The 23431-nt window shown below is 45.6% G+C and overlaps 6 non-coding genes and 2 pseudogenes across 6 annotated transcripts; 5 read left to right on the top strand and 3 right to left on the bottom strand.

Annotated features, from left to right (window-relative positions):
- Positions 1 to 8043: 8043 nt before the first annotated feature.
- Positions 8044 to 8116, bottom strand: trnar-acg (transfer RNA arginine (anticodon ACG)). Its single transcript has one exon. It is a non-coding gene; the product is annotated as a tRNA-Arg (tRNA).
- Positions 8117 to 9740: 1624 nt separating this feature from the next.
- On the top strand, positions 9741 to 9822 carry trnas-gcu (transfer RNA serine (anticodon GCU)). The gene has a single exon. It is a non-coding gene; the product is annotated as a tRNA-Ser (tRNA).
- Positions 9823 to 11165: 1343 nt separating this feature from the next.
- trnas-uga (transfer RNA serine (anticodon UGA)) lies at positions 11166 to 11247 on the top strand. The gene has a single exon. It is a non-coding gene; the product is annotated as a tRNA-Ser (tRNA).
- Positions 11248 to 12942: 1695 nt separating this feature from the next.
- Positions 12943 to 13013, top strand: trnag-gcc (transfer RNA glycine (anticodon GCC)). The gene has a single exon. It is a non-coding gene; the product is annotated as a tRNA-Gly (tRNA).
- Positions 13014 to 17688: 4675 nt separating this feature from the next.
- LOC138227389 (U4 spliceosomal RNA) lies at positions 17689 to 17830 on the bottom strand. Its single transcript, XR_011184954.1, has one exon. It is a non-coding gene; the product is annotated as a U4 spliceosomal RNA (small nuclear RNA).
- A 1292-nt stretch (positions 17831 to 19122) lies between these two features.
- LOC138227386 (5S ribosomal RNA) lies at positions 19123 to 19241 on the top strand. Its single transcript, XR_011184951.1, has one exon. It is a non-coding gene; the product is annotated as a 5S ribosomal RNA (ribosomal RNA).
- A 966-nt stretch (positions 19242 to 20207) lies between these two features.
- On the top strand, positions 20208 to 20326 carry LOC138227396 (5S ribosomal RNA; annotated as a pseudogene).
- A 636-nt stretch (positions 20327 to 20962) lies between these two features.
- Positions 20963 to 21098, bottom strand: LOC138227397 (U1 spliceosomal RNA; annotated as a pseudogene).
- Between the last annotated feature and the right edge of the window lie 2333 nt (positions 21099 to 23431).

Raw genomic sequence — 23431 nt, 5'->3', positions numbered from 1 at the left:
CGCATAATAATAAATAAAGACAGTCTTGTTTAACAAACAACACACACAACATTTTACATTGTCAATTCAGTTCAAATCAATGTATTTCTATATAGCACCTTTCACAACAAGGTTGTCTCAAGGCACTTAACAATGCAAGTTGTTAAGAGCCTTGTGTCTAATATGCCACTTAGGTTACGTGCTGTCTCTTTGAGGCAAATGTTTAAATCCTCTGAGTTAAGTGCTGAAGTTATAGTAGTCCTATCAGTATTGTTGCCTCCGATCAACAGATCCTCAGTTTTCTCAGAGTTGAGTAACAAAAAGTTTTCACACATCCAAGTCTTTCCTTCATTAATGCATTTAACTAAAGTGATAATAGAAAAGTTGTCGTTTGGTGTGAACAAAATGTTTATTTGAGTGTCATCAGCATATGAATGAAAGTTCATATTATTTTTTCGTATTATCCTACCTAGCAGCAGAATGTAGAGAGAGAGAGCAATATTGGCCCCGGCACTGATCCGTCTGGTACCCCAAATTGAACTGGTGACGTTGATGAAGCAGTACAATTATTAGATATTTGAACATAATGAAAACGATGAGTAAAATGTGAAGTAAACCACTGAAGGACGGTTCCAGATAAGCCAACCTCAAACTCAAGCCTGTGTAACAAAACAGAGAGGTCAACCGTGTCAAAGGCAGCTCTAAGATCTAGAAGCACAAGCACTGTTGCATTCCCCACATCAGTAGCTAAGAGAATATCATTTACGACTCTCGTTAATGCAGTTTCAGAAAGCAGACTGAAATTTCTCAAGTATATTATTTGAATCCAGATACGATTGACATTGGGCAACAACTATTCTCTCAAAACTTTTAGATTGAAATGGGACCTTTGAGACAGGCCTGTAGTTGTTAAGAACTTGTGGATCCAAATTTGACTTCTTAAGGAGCGGTCTAACAACCGCTACCTTAAATTGATCAGGTACAACGCCTGACGCAAGCGATGCATTCATCATACTAATTATAGGTCCTGCCAGTCCTTCAGGGGAATCTTTGACTAGCTGAGTGGGGATGGGATCTAGCGAACAGGTGGTTGACTTTGTCTTACGTCTGTGCTCATGAGTCCACCATAAGAAGAAATCTGAACAGGAGTGGTGATCATGCGAGGTCACCACGGAGGAAACTACTGCTCTCCCCCCCAAAAAAAACACCACTGCCCCTCTCAAGTTTGCTAAAGACCACATGGATGTTCCACAGCAACTCCTGGAACAATGTTCTGTGGACAGACGTGACAAAAGTTGAACTTGTTGGTAAATGTGCACAGCATTATGTTTGGAGATAACAAAACTCTGCATACCAACTCCAAAACCTCATCCCACCTGGGAAGCATGGCGGATGCTGAGGTTTGTTGGATGTTGAGGTTTTTGTCAATAAAGGAGGTTCCACTAGCTCCTTAATATAAGGGTTCACGTACTTTTTCCATCAATGACCTTGATTGTTTAAACCATTTGGTCAATAAAGAAACAGCAATGTCAAATGTTGGGCGTGTGTTGTTTGTGAAATCAGACTCTCTTTATTAATTATTATGACTTAGATAAAGATAAGATCACATGTTAGGAGCCATTCATGCAGAAATCCACATCATTCCGAAGGGCTGTTTACAAAAGTTTTTCTCCCAACTGAGAGAAAAGCAGAGACGCTCACTGAGTAAGGTGGGGTTGCAGCTTCACAAATCACAAGGACATTTGTACACTCAAAAAGGGACAGGAGCACCCCAGATGGGACTCAAACCCACAATCCTTGGCTTAGGAAGCCAGTGCCTTATCCATTAGGCCACTGGGGCACACTGAGTGGGGTCGATCACGCTGATGAAGAGCCAGTTTTTTTTTTCCTTTGCTTTTTCAAAGGGATCCCCAAAATTAGGAAAGTTAGGCAGCAGAAGGTTTACTGTGACCTGAGAAGGACCGGCATCCAATCACGGTGGTACACACACACACGCTCTCACTCATCTGAGCTACACGGCTACCAAGATGATCTCAGGTGCGCCGAGCTGGTACGGAACATATTGAACTGATCGACGGCGAATTGTCTCTCAGACAGGCTTTTCACCTCTGAGCTCCCTGACTAACAGTGATCAGCTAGGTAGTGAAACAGTCAGCTGCTTCTAAACCTTAAACAGTTGCATCTCGGCGCTTCCACGGAGAGATGATTTGAAAGCCGAACATCGCCCATTGGGAACACCTTACTATCACTAGTTTAAGAGACTCTTAAGGTCTTGCAGAGGTGCCTGTCTAATAGCATGCGCTTTGCAAGCTATAGGTGTTTAGGCTGAGGCAGAATGCCTGTTAACAAAATGTTTTTCTAAAGGGGCCTCGCACTCTTTTCCAAGCAATGGTCACCATCCCCACCGAGTGTCACAACGTAGTCATGTCCTAGGATGTCACCTGTTAGTCTCCATTTGTCTGCCACCAACACTTTAGGTTACGGGGTCACAACCGCACCCCGGAGAGCAGAGGAGCCGTTGTCGTTCTGGCGGCGCAGATTGGGCTGAAGGTGGGGCGCTTGAATCTCGCTGTTGGAGGCCGTCTGAAACTGACCCAAGCCTTTCCCTTGAATTAAATGTAAATAAATAAATGAACCCCAGATGCACATGGAATCAATCACGTGTTTCCTTTGAGCCGTTTCAAAGACTGCTCCAGAGTTTACCTTGCACAGATGCGCAAAGATTAATGATGGGGGTGCACGCTTCCAGGCGCCTTACAACTGTAGGGACTGATTAGAGACAATTCGTAGCGTGTGTTCGTTTCCATATACGCCCCGTGTTGCAATGGTAGGATGAAGTCAAATACGGCTTGGACGCGTAACGGCATTCTATCCAACTGCAGGACTTGAGGGTTTTTTGTGCTTTGTTCTGTTTTCGTTGACATCGCATTCGTAAGAGCGTCAAAAAAAGGCAATTCCAGCATCTAACACGAATAAAAGGGCTATTGAAACTGCAGGGCTGCGCAGCTTCTAAAATCCTTGCACACAATTCTACGTTATTGTTACTTCCTTCTTTCTGTCTAACAAAGTTCCCTTTTCCTGACCGGACGGGGAGACTTTATCATTCCAACTTGAAGCCAGCCTTAAGTCCTCTGAGGCGCATTTGTCTGCTAGCATGCATTTTGTGAAAGTTTTTTTTGTTGTTGTTAAACGGAAAGCGACTTTGAAAAAGGTTTCCGCCGCTGCCCGGCACTCTATGTTAGACTGCATCAAAAAGGCAGTGGCGGCGGCGGCGGCCGAGTGGTTAGGGCGATGGACTAGAAAGCCATCAGGGTCTCCCTGCGAAGCTTCGAGTCCTGCCGCCTACGGTGTCGTCGTGTGTCTGCGCAACAAAGGAAAAGCACCTGTTTTGCTTTTCCCGCAACTTTTAAAACGCGAATGATCTGGATTTCTACATGATTGGCTCTTAAAATGTGATCTGATCTTCATCTGACGCATAATAATAAATAAAGACAGTCTTGTTTAACAAACAACACACACAACATTTTACATTGTCAATTCAGTTCAAATCAATGTATTTCTATATAGCACCTTTCACAACAAGGTTGTCTCAAGGCACTTAACAATGCAAGTTGTTAAGAGCCTTGTGTCTAATATGCCACTTAGGTTACGTGCTGTCTCTTTGAGGCAAATGTTTAAATCCTCTGAGTTAAGTGCTGAAGTTATAGTAGTCCTATCAGTATTGTTGCCTCCGATCAACAGATCCTCAGTTTTCTCAGAGTTGAGTAACAAAAAGTTTTCACACATCCAAGTCTTTCCTTCATTAATGCATTTAACTAAAGTGATAATAGAAAAGTTGTCGTTTGGTGTGAACAAAATGTTTATTTGAGTGTCATCAGCATATGAATGAAAGTTCATATTATTTTTTCGTATTATCCTACCTAGCAGCAGCATGTAGAGAGAGAGAGCAATATTGGCCCCGGCACTGATCCGTCTGGTACCCCAAATTGAACTGGTGACGTTGATGAAGCAGTACAATTATTAGATATTTGAACATAATGAAAACGATGAGTAAAATGTGAAGTAAACCACTGAAGGACGGTTCCAGATAAGCCAACCTCAAACTCAAGCCTGTGTAACAAAACAGAGAGGTCAACCGTGTCAAAGGCAGCTCTAAGATCTAGAAGCACAAGCACTGTTGCATTCCCCACATCAGTAGCTAAGAGAATATCATTTACGACTCTCGTTAATGCAGTTTCAGAAAGCAGACTGAAATTTCTCAAGTATATTATTTGAATCCAGATACGATTGACATTGGGCAACAACTATTCTCTCAAAATTTTTAGATTGAAATGGGACCTTTGAGACAGGCCTGTAGTTGTTAAGAACTTGTGGATCCAAATTTGACTTCTTAAGGAGCGGTCTAACAACCGCTACCTTAAATTGATCAGGTACAACGCCTGACGCAAGCGATGCATTCATCATACTAATTATAGGTCCTGCCAGTCCTTCGAGGGAATCTTTGACTAGCTGAGTGGGGATGGGATCTAGCGAACAGGTGGTTGACTTTGTCTTACGTCTGTGTCCATGAGTCCACCATAAGAAGAAATCTGAACAGGAGCGGTGATCATGCGAGGTCACCACGGAGGAAACCACTGCTCTCCCCCCAAAAAAAACCACCACTGCCCCTCTCAAGTTTGCTAAAGACCACATGGATGTTCCACAGCAACTCCTGGAACAATGTTCTGTGGACAGACATGACAAAAGTTGAACTTGTTGGTAAATGTGCACAGCGTTATGTTTGGAGATAACAAAACACTGCATACCAACTCCAAAACCTCATCCCACCTGGGAAACATGGCGGAGGCTGTACGGCTTGCAATCATCGAGGGACCGATGAATTCCAAGATGTATCAGGAAATTCTACAGCAGAATGTCAGGGTGTCTGCCTGTGATCTAAAACTCGAAAGAGGCTGGGTCATGCAGCATGACAAAAACAAAGGAGTACATCAACAACAGAGTGGCTGAAACAGAAGAAATTCCGTATTTTGGGATGGCCAAGTAAGAGTCCTGACCCCAATCCCATTGAAGTGCTGTGGCGTGATCTGAAGCAGGCCGTTCAGCGCAAGACATCCCAAAAATATACATGAACTGAAACAGTTTTGCATAGAGGAATAGGCCAAAATACCTCCTAACCGCTGCTCAGGTCTGACCAGCCGCTACAGAAAGTGGGGATTGAGGTTTTTGTCATAAAGGAGGTTCCACTAGCTCCTTAATATAAGGGTTCACGTACTTTTTCCATCAATGACCTTGATTGTTTAAACCATTTGGTCAATAAAGAAACAGCAATGTCAAATGTTGGGCGTGTGTTGTTTGTTAAATCAGACTCTCTTTATTAATTATTATGACTTAGATAAAGATAAGATCACATGTTAGGAGCCATTCATGCAGAAATCCACATCATTCCGAAGGGCTGTTTACAAAAGTTTTTCTCCCAACTGTATGTGAGAGAAAAGAAGAGACGCTCACTGAGTAAGGTGGGGTTGTAGCTTTGCAAATCAAAAGGACATTTGTACGCTCAAAATGGGACAGGAGCACCCCAGATGGTACTCAAACCCACAATCCCTGGCTTAGAAGGCCAGTGTCTTAGCCATTAGGCCACTGCGCCACACTGGGTGAGGTCGATCATGCTGATGAAGAGCCAGTTTTTTTTCCTTTGCTTTTTCAAAGGGATCCCCAAAATTAGGGAAGTTAGGCAGCAGAAGGTTTACTGTGACCTGAGAAGGACCGGCATCCAATCACGGTGGTACACACACACACGCTCTCACTCATCTGAGCTACACGGCTACCAAGATGATCTCAGTTGCGCCGAGCTGGTACGGAACATATTGAACTCATCGACGGCGAATTGTCTCTCAGACAGGCTTTTCCCCTCTGAGCTCCCTGACTGACAGTAATCAGCTAGGTAGTGAAACAGTCAGCTGCTTCTAAGCCTTAAACAGCTGCATCTCGGCGCTTCCACAGAGAGATGATTTGAAAGCCAAACATCGCCCATTGGGAACACCTTACTATCACTAGTTTAAGAGACTCTTAAGGTCTTGCAGAGGTGCCTGTCTAATAGCATGCGCTTTGCAAGCTATAGGTGTTTAGGCTGAGGCAGAATGCCTGTTAACAAAATGTTTTTCTAAAGGGGCCTCGCACTCTTTTCCAAGCAATGGTCACCATCCCCACCGAGTGTCACAATGTAGTCATGTCCTAGGACATCACCTGTTAGTCTCCATTTGTCTGCCACCAACACTTTAGGTTACGGGGTCACAACCGCACCCCAAAGACCAGAGGAGCCGTTGTCGTTCTGGCGGCGCAGATTGGGCTGAAGGTCTGAAACTGACCCAAGCCTTTCCCTTGAATTAAATGTAAATAAGAAATGAACCCCAGATGCATATGGAATCAATCACGTGTTTCCTTTGAGCCGTTTCAGAGACTGCTCCAGAGTTTACCTTGCACAGATGCGCAAAGATTAATGATGGGGGTGCACGCTTCCAGGCGTCTTACAACTGTAGGGACTGATTAGAGACAATTCGTAGCTTGTGCTCATTTCCCTCTATTCCCCGTGTTGCAGTGGTAGGATGACGTAAATTCCTGCTTCGACACGTAACGGCATTATAATCAAGTGCAGGAGCTGAGGGCTTTAGTTTTGTTTCGTATTCCATGGCGTTCGTAAGCGCGCAAATCAAAGGCAATTCCTGCGTCTAACACGAATGTAAATGCTTTTGAAAGTGCAGTGTGGTGCAGCTTGTAAAATCCTTGTCCACATTTTTGGTTTGTTGATGTTTTTTCTGTCTGCCAAAGTTGCATTTTGACATCCGGACTGGGGGACTTTATCATTTGAACGTGAAGCCAGCCTTAAACCCTCTGAGGCGTGTCTGTCTGCCGGCACGAATCTTGTGAAAGGTATTTTTTTTAACGGAGAGCAACTTTAAAAAGGTTTCCGCAGCCAAATCGCAGTCCGTGTTTGATTATAGGAGGAATGCGGCGGCGGCGAGCTCGCATTTGTCGTGCTCGAGTGGTTAAGGCGATGGGCTCGAAATGCGTTGGGGCTTCCCCGCGCAGGTGCGAAACCTGCCGACTCCGGCGTCTGCCGCACGTCGCCTTGTGCCTGCGCGGCAGAGGCGAAGTGCCGCTTTTCCTTTCCTGGTACTATAACAACGCGAAATCGCTTGGACCCGCTGCCATGGAAATCAATTCTTCAGATAACTACACATTTTGCGTTCGCACCTCTGGTGCTCTACTTATGCCTTTGAAAACCTAATGAATAAAGCTGAAAGAACCGACACGATATGTAGGTGCTGGTAAAGCACGCAGTAAAGAACTGTTAACAGCAAGGGTTTCAGTGGGTTAACTGAGGAGAAGGCGTGATCGCTAATTGTTGACTTTTTATTTGGTGTTAGAAACACTCTTACTGTGCATGATGTGCAACAAATGTAGCCACAGAAATTGCATCACGCTTTCATGTATGCTATTGCAGACACCAACGTTGCCTAGATAGAAAACCGAAATAGCCGTGGGTTTGCTTGCTGGTCTGAAGGATCTCTCTTCGAATCTCTATCATTTGTCAATGGAAGTAAAAGGCGCTGCAATCTCATACGTTCAGAATCAAACCCGCAGCTATTGTTCGACTTTATTTCTTGACTAATTACAACTGAGTGTCGCATGAGCAGTTACATAAACTTGTCCGGTATATTTGAACACAAATGCCGTTCTTCAATTAAAACTAACAGTACATTGTCAGGGACATTCAGTTCTATACAAACAAGAGACAGACAAGAGAATATTTCTACCGTTCATGTGGACTACGTGTTGACTTACTGATCGGAATAATTGAAAGGTTCGGGCTCATAGCCGATGCAGTGCGTGCTAATTAGAACAGCAACGCTGAGCTCTCAGCACCGTACTAAGCCCAGGTGTTTTTCTAAAGCTGTCAGGTGCAGTTCATTTACATGAAGGAAATCTCTTACTGGGTACGATTACAATGCAGTAAGTAGCACAGACTACTTAGGGAGTAGCCCCATGCGTTTAAAAACGACCCGAGCCAGGCAGGAGTCGAACCTGCAATCTCCTGATCCGTAGTCAGACGCGTTATCCATTGCGCCACTGGCCCTGGTGTGACACTGCAGGACTGTAACCCAGTGAGATCAGCACTGCACCTAGTAAAATATTACCCCCGGTCCATTCTTTTCCAAAAGTGAGAAACACCTGTTTTCTACATTTTGTCTGTTTTAAAACCATATCTCTTTAAACCAAACCAAGAGTTTGTCTTTTGCACTGATATTCTGATTCATTTCGATTTCAAAGAAAAAAAAAACATTATCTTCCAAAGCATCATAAAATTGTCCATTCTTCCAGACTCTACTTCTCTCTTGTAGTAGTACAGCAGACCTTTCCAGGTGAGCAGATCACAGAGTCCGAAATATGCTTCCTCCACCAAGCAAAGTACCTGAACATGACTCTGTCTTCATAAAAGCGCCCCTGTAATAAAGAAATTAAATCCGAAATCAAGAGGGCAGTTGCCTACTGAAGTTCAAGAAGTCATCAATTTTAACCCAGCAACACATTAAAGGCTGCATCTATACAAGTACGATTCTAGAAATGCTCACCAGATTACGTTTTAAGAAGGAACTGTGCCTCAGGTTCCGCCGAGATCTTAACTCGGATGGCAGGATTCAGAGTCCGGAGTGTGGACTGATGGCGCACGGAGGGTCCATATACTGTGGATCCCTCAGTGATCTTCCGCGTGTTCAAACCGCCAGCGTGTGACTCCCCTGTCCCTGTGACCTCATTGCTCTGCTCTCGCCTCTGTGCAGCTGAGCCCGACTCATGGTAAAGTGGAAAAAAATATGCCCTCATCGTGGGATTTACTCTGGATCGAGGATAGATGTCACTTTTTTATCGTTGAACAGGATGTATGTGATGTGGCGACTAGGTTCAATATTGTATCCTTTTAAAAGATTAAGGACTGGGGTGAGCGTGATTTACCACCCTTTCAGCTAAGAACCCGACATGAGCACCGTTTAAGCTGCATAGACTCAGTCGTTTAACTCTTCTCCATTAGCAGGGTTAAGGTTAAAGAAAAAAAACATTGCTGACTTCTTTTTTTTTGCCAGCCGCTAGCGCTGATTAGCAATGTTTGTATTTCATGTTTTGCAAGTTCCATCCATTTTAAGAAAAACAAGTCGCGTTAAAGACAGGAAATGAATACTTGCATTTAATTAAGTCTAGCCGTAGGCGGTTGTCTGTAAGGACCAGTTCTGTTCGAGAAGACAGAACAAAGAAGGCACCACTGGGATTCGGACTCAGGATCTCCTGTTTAAGAGACAAGCGCTTTAACCAACTAAGCAACGGCGCCCCGGTAGTGTTGTCCTTTTGCAGCCACTTGGACACACCACTCAGACACATCTGCATTCGGTGTGTGCTCCGCCTGCTCGCTGAGCAAGTTGCCACCTTTACATACAATAGCAACATCGACACCAAGAGAAAGGATGACAAATGGCTTTTATCTGGAACTTTTCATGTCCAAGGAGCTCAATGTGCTTTCTGTGTACAACAGGGCCACTGAACTCCACAATGGCCACTGAACCACAGCAGTGGCTTGCTGGCTTGACATCTCCCAAGGAAAATGTTGAAATCGCATGTGGAACAGGAAAAGGACCCTTGAGTACGAGGGAAAAAAAAGAAAAAGATCATCTGGAGCGCGCCAACCCATGTCTGGACAGCCCAGTTTCATCGACGAGGTGGCCGAGTGGTTAAGGCGATGGACTGCTAATCCATTGTGCTCTACACGCATGGGTTCGAATCCCATCCTCGTCGCTCTCTACGTTTGATGTTGGCTCTCCTTTTGTTTGCTCCAGTACTAGAGCCTTACATTTTCTAGCGGTGGCTGAACATGGTATAGTAGGCTAACGTTGGTATCGAGCAGTGGTAGTAACAGTATTTACGTGCCGCTGCTGCCAAGTGGCTCTGGGTTGAGACCGCGTTTTCACTTACTTGCAGCACAAACGGAGAAAGCGATTTTTGACAGTCTCTCGAGAGACTGCGCTAGGTGTTTAGGGATAGACTTTGTCAGTTCCCCCTGGGATGATGGCCTCTCAAATAGTTTGTGATTCCTCTAGACGTTTATACAGTAGAAGCCTGCTTCGTGGCTTAAATCCAAGCTAAGGAAACGAGTTAGAGGTCTGATGCAGAACTGCGAATTCAATGAAGGGGAACACTACAGTACATTGCACTGTATGTGTGAGGAAAGCTGCCCCCTACTGTTCCTTGTCGACCGAACAGAGGACTGTAAAGGATACCGCCAAGAAACTTTAGGATGCTGGTTGGAATCCAGCTCCAAAGAAGCCCCTTTGGGTGTTATGTAATCAAAAAGTAAGAACAGAGAATCTCCCTTTGATCAAAAGCGCAACAGAACTGTTTTCCGTGGAGCAGGTTTCAGACCCGTAGACCTGTTTTATTTGTAGGGCAGGGCGCATTCCCAAACGCGAATCTCCTGTTTTAGAAATGCTTTGGGCGGCGTGAAGTGAAAATAAGAAGTGGGCTCCAGATGCACATGGAAGCAATCAAGTGTTTCATCCGAGCTGTTTCAAAGACTGCTCAACAGCTTTCCTTTTACAGAGGCCCAACGATTAATGATGGGGGTGCACCCTTCAATGTGCCTTACGACTCTAGGGAGTGATTGAGACGATTCGTAGCGTGTGTTCATTTCCCTCTATTCCCCATGTTGCAGTGGTAAGATGACGTAAATTCCTGCTTCGACACGTAACGGCGTTATAATCAAGTACAGGAGCTGAGGGCTTTTGTTTTGTTTCGTTTTCTATGGCGTTCGTAAGCGCGCAAAACAAAGACAATTCCTGCGTCTAACACGAATGTAAATGCTTTTGAAAGTGCAGTGTGGTGCAGCTTGTAAAATCCTTGTCCACATTTGTGGTTTGTTGATGTTTTTTCTGTCTGCCAAAGTTGCATTTTGACATCCGGACGGGGAGACTTTATCATTTGAACGTGAAGCCAGCCTTAAACCCTCTGAGGCGTGTCTGTCTGCCGGCATGTATCTTGTGAAAGGTTTTTTTTTTAACAGAGAGCGACTTTAAAAAGGTTTCCGCAGCCACCTCGCACTCCGTGTTAGATTATAGGAGGAATGCGGCGGCGGCGAGCTCGCTGTAGTCGTGGCCGAGTAGTTAAGGCGATGGATTTGAAATCCATTGGGGACTCCCCGCTCAGGTTCGAATCCTGCCGACTACGGCGTCTGCCGCACGTCACCTTGTGCCTGTGCGGCAAAGGCGAAGTGCCGCTTCTCCTTTCCTGGTACTATAAAAATGCTACATCGCTTGGTCCTGCTTCCATGGAAAGCAGTTCTTCAGGTAATTCTACTCTCTTACCAAAGCTGTTAGGTTCCTTTCCGTGGTGAGATGGGTTGTCATGCAACGCTGCCACATAGTGCCGACAGACAAGTGTGTTGCGGGAGAAGAGAAAAGTGTTTGAAGATTTAAGAGTGTCTTAGGTGGAGCCAAAATCAAGTGTCACAAATGCAAGTGGGAAGATTTCCAATGTTTAATATGGTCAAAATAAGCGGAAGTTACCAGCTGGTCCGGCACAGTCTGCCATGCTTTTGTCATATACTGTAAAGTGGTGTGGAACTGGGTGTCGAACTGGAGCCTCACCATTTGCATATGTGAGGCTCCAGTTATACATCGAGTGTCACATTAAATGACAAAAATGAAGAGAGTTAAAGCACCTGGAGAGGTTTTCTTACAACTTTTGAGCTGACACAGTTTTGGAAAATGTTTCCTTCACGGTGCACTGAACAACATAGGCAGCCAAGAGTCTCCAAAACAAAACAGAATGGACAGATAGGAGAAAATTCCCACTCGTCCTGAAGTTCCCAAAATCCAGCACTGAGCGTAAACAAAGTGTCTAAGTAGCGTGGGAATGCTAACCCTAACCCTAGCTGGAGTTTGAGCAATCCGGCACTGAGCGTAAGAAGATGAGTCAAAGTAACGTCTAATCGGATTAGTTTCCTTAGAGCTGGTTCAGAGTTTGCTCAAGAGTTTACCTTTCACAGATGCGCAAAGAAGAATGTTGGGGGTGCACGCTTCAAGGCGCCTTACAGCTGTAGGCAGTGATTCGAGACGATTCGTGGCGTGTGCTCGTTCCCATGTACCGTACGACCCGGGGTGCAGTGCTAGGATGACGTACAATACCGCTTGGGCACGTAACGGGGTTATATGCAAGTGCAGGACGTGAGGGTCTTCGTTTGTTCGTTTTGTTTTGCTCTGCTTTGCTTTGTTTTGCTTTCCATTGCGTTGGTAAGAGCGTAAATAAAAAGGCGATTCCTGTGTCTACCACTAATGTAAGAGCTATTTCAAGTGCGACGTGGTGCGGCTTTTCAAATGCTTGTGGGCATTTCTCTGTTGTTGATTCTTTTTTTGTGTGTAACAAAGTGGCATTTTCATGTCCGGACGGGGAGACTTTATCATTCCGACATGAAGCCACCCTTAAGTCCTCTGAGGCGTGTCTGTCTGCAAGGCTTCTATTTTGGAAATGTTTTTTTGAAACGGAGAACGACTTTGAAATAGGCTTCCGCCGGCGCCTCGCGATCCAGGTAAGATTGTAGCAAGAACGCAGCGGCAGTGGGGCTTGCTGTAGTCGTGGCTGAGTGGTTAAGGCAATGGACTAGAAATCCATTGGGGTCTCCCCGCACAGGTTCCAATCCTGCCGACTACGTTGTCCGCTTTCAGTCGGTGTGTTTCGGCACAAGCAAAGAAGCGCGCCTCTTTGCTGTTCCTGGTGGTTTTAAAACGCCCAATCGCTTGTACCCGCTGCCTTAGAAATAAGTTCTTCAGCGTCCGCAAATGGCATTTTGCAGCTGGAAGCAGATGTCGACGCGTTTTGCACAGAGCACCAAAAAAGCGTCTTTTTTGAAGGCCCAGGCACTGAGCATTGGTGGTTCAGTGGTAGAATTCTCGCCTGCCACGCGGGAGGCTCGGGTTCGATTCCCGGCCAATGCAGTGGCTTTTGCAGCGAGCGGCTCCATCACTTGCATCCCCTTGCAACTCGCAACTGAAAACCCACTGAAGCTAAGCAGGTGTGAGCCAGGTCAGTACCTGGATGAGGATGAGCTACAGGGAAAAACAAAGCTTCCAGCTGGAAGCGGTGTTAATGGTGCCGGCGGGGGGGCGCTCACCCTGAGGTCTGTGCGGGTCCCAATGCCCCAGTATAGTGACGGAGATGCTGTGTTGTAAAAGGGCGCTGTCTTTTGGATGAGATGTAAAACCGAGGTCACAGCGCTCTGTGGTCATTCAAAATGACCACCAAAACCTTTGACAAAAGCTCTTGGTAATTGATGGTCTTCAATAATGCTTCTCCTTTAGGTACATTTTAAATCAGCTGAAAAATGCTGTGAAATGGGGGGGCACTTCAGGCCAGTGTAGGATTTGGGTTACAAGAACCATGAAACTGCACGAGAAAGCCCGTACACTGATTACACGGCTTTCTATTCAAAGGAGGACAAAAGAAATTCCCTGAGTTTGATTTTTTGCAGCACAGAGAGGAGCACTGTCGTGAGGCTGGTTAGCTCAGTTGGTTAGAGCGTGGTGCTAATAACGCCAAGGTCGCGGGTTTGAGCCCTGTACGGGCCAGGTCTAGGTCCAGGTCCCTGTTTGTGAAACAGGCAAATGACTGTCTCAGGGGCCCATTCCTCATTCTCAAGACACATGTATGCAGTATGTACACCGTGCATTGAGCAATAGGGACTGAATACACCACAGGTAAGGTTAGAAGTCATTCTGAGGTGCCACATGTGAGGGATACAGCTAAGCATCCGAAATGTAGGGTTTGAGACCCTTCAGGAGTACTGCATCCTTTGAGACAGACCCGTGCATGTTAAACAAATGATCATTTCTTTCGGCATTAGGGACTAAATATACTAAACGTATGATGCTAAAATGTTATTTTCACATATATTAATGTAATAAATGATTGCTTATGCTTTATAAACAAATCTAATTAAAATAAAAGCTTACGTTTTGTATTTATCTTGTACCATAGAACATGATTTGCTTTGTATTTCAAGCCCACAAAGTGTCCAAATGTTCTATGATCATTTCTTTCAGCATTAGGGACTAAATATACCAAACGTATGATGCTAAAATCCTGAAAAAAGGATGTGCTCCATCTCGTCAGTAGATTGGATTCCAAAACTGATTTGGGTCAATATACATTACCTTTGAAATTAAAGTACAGTCTACTGTAGGGAACCATCAACTTAGAAAGCATTGGCCTTCCCTGGGGGTCAGGTAGGTGCAAAAGATAAACCTTTATCCTATCTTTATCTTAAGATAAGTGGCCAAGCAGTATTTTTCCAAGTTTCACCAAGCACATCATGTTGCCATAGTAGACAAAGTTCTATAAAATGTTAAATAACTTTTAAAAAAAGCATCTTGGTCTTACAGTACTGTACAAGGTGAATTAAACTGTCCCTGGTAATAAAAAGTAATTAGAAGCATCTCAGAAACTTTATCTCTAGAAACATTAGCTGTTTTATATCATGTAATTTAGTGTGATGTTGTCAGAATTCAAGGACATTATCACACACAGAAATTGGTTCAGTTAAATCTAAAAAACACAGCTAAACATGGGTTTAAATGTAACAGAAGTCTTACCTCTTGTCAAAAGATTTAATTCAAGAAGCAATGTAATAAATGATTGCTTATGCTTTATAAAGAAATCTAATTAAAATAAAAGCTTAAGTTTTGTATTTATCTTGTACCATAGAACATGATTTTCTTTGTATTTGAAGCCCACAAAGTGTCCAAATGATGCACTACATGATATAAGGAAGATTATCACATGCATATCGGTATTATCTTTCTTATGAAAATGCATTCCTTTCATTACCTTTTACTTTTTAAAATGAACTCAAATTGTGTATAATGTAATAATTTAAGTAGAATAGATTCAGGTAGGAAATATAGAGTCATGATGTTTATGGCTGACATCATTTCACATGGGTGAATTTTAAGCTAAGAAATAAAAACATTTACAATGAAGATACCATTGCTTAATTTTAAATGCCTTTAAAAAATAAATACCTCCTGAGAATAATTTGCCACTCCCAGATCCTTGGTAAGGTACTGTTTGAATCCAATCAGGAGAGGAGCATCCAGGGAGTGCTTTCTATAGAGTCCAGCTTGGGCCACTCTCTTCCGGCCTGCTGATACTTTTTAACTACTCAGGGCCTGTAAGGATATAAAACACCGGTTTAAACATTTTATACCTATAAGACAAATTAGAATTTTAGTAAAAAATAGATACATCTGAAAAATAAAAAGTCTTACTGCTGATAGAGTTCTTCAGAGCTCACATCTTCCCCTTCCTTATCCGCTTCTGTTTCAGTTTCTAGAGCAGCCTCTGGCATCTCTTCCTCCTGGACTGCGGCCTCTTGCTCAGGGCCGCTGGAATGCAGGTAGATTCTTTTCAACATGCTTTTACATAATATGTTGTAACAATGATTTCAAAAAGAAACTACAGAAGCCTTACAGATTAAAAATATCTCACCTTGCCAATGTGTCTTCAGGCTTCCCATGTACAAAAAGGCCCAAGGACTCTAGCAGTCTTACAACCACTATCCTGTTTGCCTCACCAGACACGATCTCTATTCTGTGGTAATCCACGATGACCCCGTTCTTCAGGTGATTCATCATGTCCTCCCTCGCCTGTTGAGAGGCCATCCTGATGTTTTCTGCCGTGGCGTGCTTCATACACGCCCTCTTCAAGTGAGCAGGAAGCTGATCAAGAGTATTCAGGCACATCTTGCACACCAGGGGAATCCTCGCGGGTTTCCTTTGAAAATAAATAATACCATCTGTGTATAGAAACAAGCTAAGACTGATTTCTTAAATTATCCTTAATTTTCTCTCTCATAGTTTGAGCATAATGATTTTATTGCATTTATATAAGAATTGCTCATTGCTCCTAAATAAATAATGGTTTCATAAAAAAGTGAACACTTGGTCTCAGTCACAGACTTTCCAATAGAAGCCATTGTGGAGTTCAGCAACTGCAGGTCCTAGAAGTGGGGAAGGAATTTTAAAAGAGAAATTGAATTACAATACAGAAGGAATGGCTGAGGGATCACTGAAATATATATATACAAATTCCAAAGACTGAGTCCATATAGAAACAACTACCTTTCATTTTCAGTATAAGAAAAAAAAAACATTATCTTCCAAAGCATCATAAAATTGTCCCTTCTTCCAGACTCTATTTCTCTCTTGTAGTAGTATAGCAGACCTTTCCAGGTGAGCAGATCACAGAGTCCGAAATGAGCTTCCTCCATCAAGCAAAGTACCTGAACATGACTCTGTCTTCATAAAAGCGCCCCTGTAATAAAGAAATTAAATCCGAAATCAAGAGGGCAGTTGCCTACTGAAATACAAGAAGTCATCAATTTTAACCTAGCAACACATTAAAGGCTGCATCTATACAAGTACGATTCTAGAAATGCTCACCAGATTACGTTTTAAGAAGGAACTGCGCCTCAGGTTCCGCCGAGATCTTAACTCGGATGGCAGGATTCAGAGTCCGGAGTGCGGACTGATGGCGCACGGAGGGTCCATATACTGTGGATCCCTCAGTGATCTTCCGCGTATTCAAACCGCCAGCGTGTGACTCCCCTGTCCCCGTGACCTCATTGCTCTGCTCTCTCCTCTGTGCAGCTGAGCCCGACTCACGGTAAAATGGAAAAAAATATGCCCTCGACGTGAGATTTATTCTGGAGCGAGCCAGTGTTGCGCATAGCTGCCTTCAAAGCAGTTAACCCAGGTTCGATTCCCGGCCAACGCAGTTACGAATGTTTTCAAATGCTGTCATGAGCCTTGGATTGTGACTAGCAAAGCGAAGCCTTTTGAAAGAGCTAAAGCACTGCAAAACGGAATTGAAGGAGAATCTTACAGGGGATTCTGAGCAGTGTCTGCATACATGCAGTCAGATAAAGGTGCTGAAAGCTTGAGCTACTCTCAATGTCATGCTGCCCTTCCCCGGAGTAAATCTGTTACATTGAAAGAATGCTTCTGGCAGGTTCAAAAAGAGACCCTTGTTAATTGGAGAAATCAATGATTTCGAATGAATTCTGTATGCGTTAAAAGACAGCTATACACAGAAAACATGCAGGACACTGCTCATGATGTTTCCCGAGCCGAAACACAGTGCGTTTTTCCAAGCCATTTGACAAAGCCCACCCACTGAAAACTGCAGCAGATCGTGTAAAGACGTTCAACTTTGTAACTACTGCACGCACAGGAAGCAGAATAAATTCCTCTTTTCAAACTGTCAAAGGTTTGCTTTGCGAACGCTGCAGGACATCGCACAATCTCTTTTGAATGGGGACAAACGATTTCTTATGGGGCGCAGTAAGTACAGACGTTTAAAATGCTCCACTCATGCCGACGATGCAGCATGAAGAAGCGCAACCTAACGTTTGACAGACAAAAGCCAGGCGCCGCTACGAGCAATATGAAATCATACTGACAAGCACACGGCGTTTCGCGCTGACACAAAAGTAATCTCGACAGACGCTGTTCTCTGCATAAAGCTGAAAGAGCGTTTCTGTTGACACGTAACAAGTTCGTTTCTTTCTACCATGATATCACCGTGACCAAATCTGTCTTTAAACACCTTGCTCAGTCTCTGACGAGACTGTCAAAAATTGCTTTCGCCGATTGTATTGCAAACCGGCGGAAGCGGGGTATTGGGAAAAGTTTTCAACTAGCAATAATCACGCCTCGGCTAACCCTCACAGGCTACGATACTGCCACTGCGCAAAGCTGACGGTTGCCAGGCAACCGCGGGGATCCTATGGAAATCGTTATCGATAGTGTCATGGCATGTCGTTGCTATAACGCTTCATATTTGTCGTCTTCTTCTTCTTCTAGCTTGAGGTTTTGAAGAATTTCATGACAGACAAGGGCTCCGTTGGGAACAAAGGGCGTTGTGAGAAAACCGTTGCTTATTTTCAGCAGCAGAAATACAACCCTTTAAATACAAGATGACAGAACAATGACGAAGGGCATGCCGGGAGGAACTCATGCACTACAGAGGAAAGGGGGCGGGCACGTACAGTTCACATTCAAGCCACAAGTACTCCTCTTGGATGTTGCACAAACAAATCCTAACGTCTTGAAAGCATTGCAGCATGTTTGTGTCCCACTTCCCGTGGCTGCGGGACGACTGACACGAACGGACAAACACAATCTGTGGCGTTTAGCGTGACATAGTCTTGCAGGCATCGTGCTGTCTCACTGCAATATTATACCGCTGGAGGAAACAGTCCATCTGGCCATGAAACTCATTTGAACGTCTAGCTACAGCAACTAACAATATCATGATTTATTCAGGATGTGTGGAATCAGCACGTCCCGGAGACAGCTTCCGAAATCGTGAGCATTCTCTGGTGGTAGGGGCGTTCAAGATGGCGCTCAGGTGGGAGGTAAAGTTTAGTGGTTGGGGAGTTTTTTTGAGTTTTTCATGACCTGAATGTTAATTTTTGCTTTTTTTGACTACAGAAAAATAAGGACTTAACACTAGTTGTTTAAACTTCAGTTATAATTGAAAGAAAAAAAAACGATTTTTTTTTAGGTTTAAAAAGTCCGATATGAGTAACACTGGGAAAAGAAAAGAGAGTGCTGGGTCTTCGAAGGAGAACTCTAAGATACCTCAATCGTATATGTATAGCACTACAAAAAAATCGATGGCAACTAAAGGGAAAAGTGAAGCAGCTGCAGGGGCAGCAAGAGGGCGGAGGCGCCGCGCGCCCGGCCGAAGTGTTGGACCGGTGCGCTTTACGTGCTGAAATAAACACGCGACAGCCCCGAAATGTTTCCAGAGTGCTGTGCACTGAAGACTTGCCTGGTGCTCCTCCGTGCAGATTGTTTGTCCTCCTCCAGTGCGGGACGTGCCAACACAAGGGAGCGCATTCGCCAACATCCAGGCACGCAATGCGATTTGGAAAGCAGCTCCTTTCCAAAGAGTGGCACACGAACGATCCTTCAGTCCCGCTCGGGGGGCACGGAACCCCCGCCACACACAGCTTCAAGTAGCGAGTCAGGCGCTGGGGCTTTCGCTTACGGCCACACCACCCTGAACACGCCCGATCTCGTCTGATCTCGGAAGCTAAGCAGCGTCGGGCCTGGTTAGTACTTGGATGGGAGACTGCCTGGGAATACCAGGTGCTGTAAGCTTTTGCTCTCCCGGCCAGCAGGGGTCGCCGTTGGTGCCGTAGGCTTTGGGAGGAAAACCTGCAGGATGGAAAGGTGATCTATAGCCTCATCTCTAGAGATGTTTTGTTGCTGTGGCATGTGTGTGACCCATATTCAAAAAAAAAAACCCGTCTCCGGTTGCTGCTGCTCCTGCAAGAGGTGTGACTGGGACCAGTAGGGAGCGCTCACCCTGCGGGCTGTGTGGCTCTCTTACGCCCCAGCCTCCTGATGGCGACACTCTGCTGCACAAACAGGCGCCGTCCTTCGGGGGAGGCGTCAAACCGAGGTCCCGACCCTCCTTGGCCATTAGGAAACCCCAGGGCGTCTCTCAAAAAGAGACGCCGGGGGTGTCCCTCTGGTGTTAGTGCTCCCCTTTACACATCAGTCGGGGTCTCCTCCTAATCCCCGTCTCACCTGTAACAATCAATGACGAGGCCCCCCTGTCCGTGAGATTTAGTACTCGCGCAAGAGACCGGGGGCAGAGCGCGAACGCGGTCCCCCGCCCCCCACAAAGTGCGCGCTCCGGGTTCCCTCTCGGGGCCCTGCAACACAGCGGAAGGGCAGCGAGAAGGAGCCTCTTGCTCTGATGCCGCAAGGCCACAAGAGGGCGGAGGCGCCGCGCGCCCGGCCGACGTGTTGGACCGGTGCGCTTTACGTGCTGAAATAAACACACGAAAGCCCCGAAATGTTTCCAGAGTGCTGTGCACTGGAGGTTTTTGTCTGGTGAAGACTTGCCTGGTGCTCCTCCGTGCAGATTGTTTGTCCTCCTCCAGTGCGGGACGAGTCAACACAAGGGAGCGCATTCGCCAACATCCAGGCACGCAATGCGATTTGGAAAGCAGCTCCTTTCCAAAGAGTTGCACACGAACGATCCTTCAGTCCCGCTCGGGGGGCACGGAACCCCCGCCACACACAGCTTCAAGTAGCGAGTCAGGCGCCGGGGCTTTCGCTTTCAGCTACACCACCCTGAGCACGCCTGATCTCGTCTCATCTCGGAAGCTAAGCAGCGTCGGGCCTGGTTAGTACTTGGATGGGAGACTGCCTGGGAATACCAGGTGCTGTAAGCTTTTGCTCTCCCGGCCAGCAGGGGTCGCCGTTGGTGCCGTAGGCTTTGGGAGGAAAACCTGCAGGATGGAAAGGTGATCTATAGCCTCATCTCTAGAGATGTTTTGTTGCTGTGGCATGTGTGTGACCCATATTCAAAAAAAAAAACCCGTCTGTAAAACGAATATCGAAGCTGCCTCTAAATCTGCAAATGAAGATGAGTCGATAAACCACTCGTTTTTCGTATAACTAGACATATATTCATTTGTTACCGATTTCATTCATTGAGCACGGATACAATAGAGGTACAGCCATTCACTGTTTGACATGTCTGCACTGGTACAGAACCGAGCAATCAGAAAACGGGTGAAACTGTCTTTAGACTCAGCATACAGTACCGAGGCCCCCCATGACCAAATAAAGGCTAACCTCGATAATCAGCCTAAAGAACGCAGACTACAGCAAAACGACTGACTTTGAAAAGGGAATGAACGTCCGGAAGGAGTAGTGGAACTAGCTTGAGATGCTTCTCCGGACCCCTAACTAAAAGCCAGCGAGAACCAGCAGCGGCGTCCACTCCTGTCGAACCGGGATCCTTCCGCAGCCACGCAGCTCGTGGTGTCCTAACCCTCCCGTATCTGATTTTGGTCCAAGCACATCAGGGGAGAGCGCGAACGCAGTCCCCCACTACCAGAAATTATGCAGTCGAGATTCCCACATTTGGGGAATTCGCAGGGGTCAGCACAGCCGGAGTGCAATGGCCGAGCCTCGCCCTGGGTGAACCGATTTAAGATTTTTAAGAACTTTATTTTCTTTTCACAAAAAATTACAGGAAATCACAAATCAGAAAGCTTTACATTAATATACATACTTAAAACAGTATATATGATCACATCTCATTACATTTTGACACGGTAACAGTTACATAGCAACAATTTTCTTTTTTTCTGGTGCAAATCACATTCTTTATTTAAACATGATAATGTTTTTCACAGTTTCTTGAGATACTGTCCAATGCCCTCTATTTCCCACAGATTTTCTGCTTCCTCCCTCCCTTCTCTCCACAGATCTCTGAGGTAATAGTTCTCTCGGGTGATGAACAGGGCCAGGCTACCTGCTGCCTTGACTGGGACCTCGATGCCTTTGAACAGCCCCATGTTCCTCACTCTCCACAGGGCGTCTTTCCCACTGTTCACCACGGCCCAGATCCTGTCAAACACGTCAGGGGGAAGTTTGACAGGAGAGATGCCGTATATGATGAAAGCAGCGGTCAGGGTAAATTGGGGCGAGAGAGCCTGCAACCAATCTTCAAACTGGGCCCAGAAGGCCTTAGCAAAAAAGCAGGACCACAGGAGATGGGTCACAGTCTCCTCCTCGCCGCAGCCCACCCTAACGCAGCGAGGGCTGGGGGTGAGGCCCCTACGGTACAAGAAAGTTCGTACCGGTAAGCACTGGTGGACGACACTCCAGGCTAAATCTCTGTGAATGTTGCACAGAAATTTAGAGGATGTGTGTTTCCACACCTTCCTTGTTTGGGCTGATGTTAAAATGCCCACAGGGGTCTGCCTATTGTTCTGGGGTGCTACGAAATCTTCCAGTTTTTGGACGCTGACATCTCGGAGGGGAATATGGCCAATTGGGTGAGATCTTAGAAAACTTTTAACTGTCCCATAAATTGCAGGGCATGTGTCAGAGAGTGGGACGTCCAGCTTGGGTCTGACACCCCACACTCTGAACACCTCCCTACCTACCCAGAGCCTGGAAAAATAAGTCCAGGTACGCGCTGCAGGTGCTGTTGCAAAGCCTCTCAGCACAGAGGCCAGGAAAATGCACAGCAGCTTCGTAGCAATATCTGGGACAGACTTCCCCCCTGAGGGTAGCGGCCTGTACATTATTTCCCTTCTGAGTCTTTCCTGCTTCCCACCCCATAGAAATTGAAACATCAATCTCCTCAGCACCGCCGCAACACGGTGTGGGATTGGGAAGGTAGAAGCCAGAAAATTCAAGACAGGCAAGAGCTCGGCTTTGATGACCAGCACCTTCCCTGTCATGGTGAGGTCTCGGTCCTTCCATTGCATCAGTTTTTTGTTTAAGATTGGCAATTTGTTCTGCCAATTTACTGTTCCCATCTCTTCTCCAAAATACACCCCCAGGACCTTAATTCTCTTCTCTTGCAGCCTGAGATCATGTCCTTCTTTTGGCTCCCTCCAGTTCTGATAAAAAATCTCACTCTTAGATGTGTTAATTTTTGCGGAGGAAGCCAAAGAGAACCGATCACAGCACTGCAGAGCTCTGCTAATTGAGGCATTGTCAGAGAGGAGCAGGGTGACGTCATCCATGTATAGAGATGTCTTTACCTCTCCTCCCCCACTTCCAGGCACTGGTATCCCATTAATGGCCTGATCCTGCCGCAAGGCACAGGCTAAGGGCTCCATAGCCAAAACGAATAACAAGGGGGATAATGGGCAGCCCTGCCTCACCCCTGAACAGACTTCAAAGGTGCGTGATCTATTGCCATTAACCATGACTCTGCTGTTGCTACCTGTGTACAGCAGGTTAATCCACTTTCTCATGATGGGGCCAAACTTCATGTGCTCAAGTACCGATGTTAAGTACTGCCGGTTTAGGCGGTCAAAGGCCTTTTCTAGGTCTACACCTAAAATGCACAGAGGGAGGGAGCGATCCTCAGAGTACAGACAGACATCCCTCAACAAGGCCAGGTTGTCGCTCATCAGGCGTCCTGCTATCCCACAAGTCTGTTCTTTCCCTACCAGTGAGGCCACTACATTTTGTAGGCGCAGGAAAAGGGCTTTGGACAGGATCTTAGTGTCCACGCCTAACAGGCTGAGGGGTCTCCAGTTCTTTATGTCATTTTTTGCTCCTTTCTTAAACAAGAGAGAGATAGTGCCTTCTCTTAAGGAGTCAGGCAGCAATTCTGTCTTGTAGCTTTCCTCGAATAGGAGCAGTAGCGGATCCTGAAGCAGATCCCAAAAGGTGCAATAAAATTCTTTAGGGAGCCCGTCAGCACCCGGAGTTTTCCCCTTCTGTAAGCTCTCCATAGCCTGTCTCAGCTCTTCTACTGTCAAATCCCTCTCAAGTACTTCCCTATCTTCTTCACTCAAAATGTT

Source organism: Lepisosteus oculatus, unplaced genomic scaffold, assembly GCF_040954835.1.
Source record: "Lepisosteus oculatus isolate fLepOcu1 unplaced genomic scaffold, fLepOcu1.hap2 HAP2_SCAFFOLD_349, whole genome shotgun sequence".
In the NCBI taxonomy this organism is placed as follows: domain Eukaryota; kingdom Metazoa; phylum Chordata; class Actinopteri; order Semionotiformes; family Lepisosteidae; genus Lepisosteus; species Lepisosteus oculatus.
The sequence above is the reverse complement of the archived record's forward strand: the minus strand, read 5'-3'. Positions and strand labels throughout refer to the sequence as shown.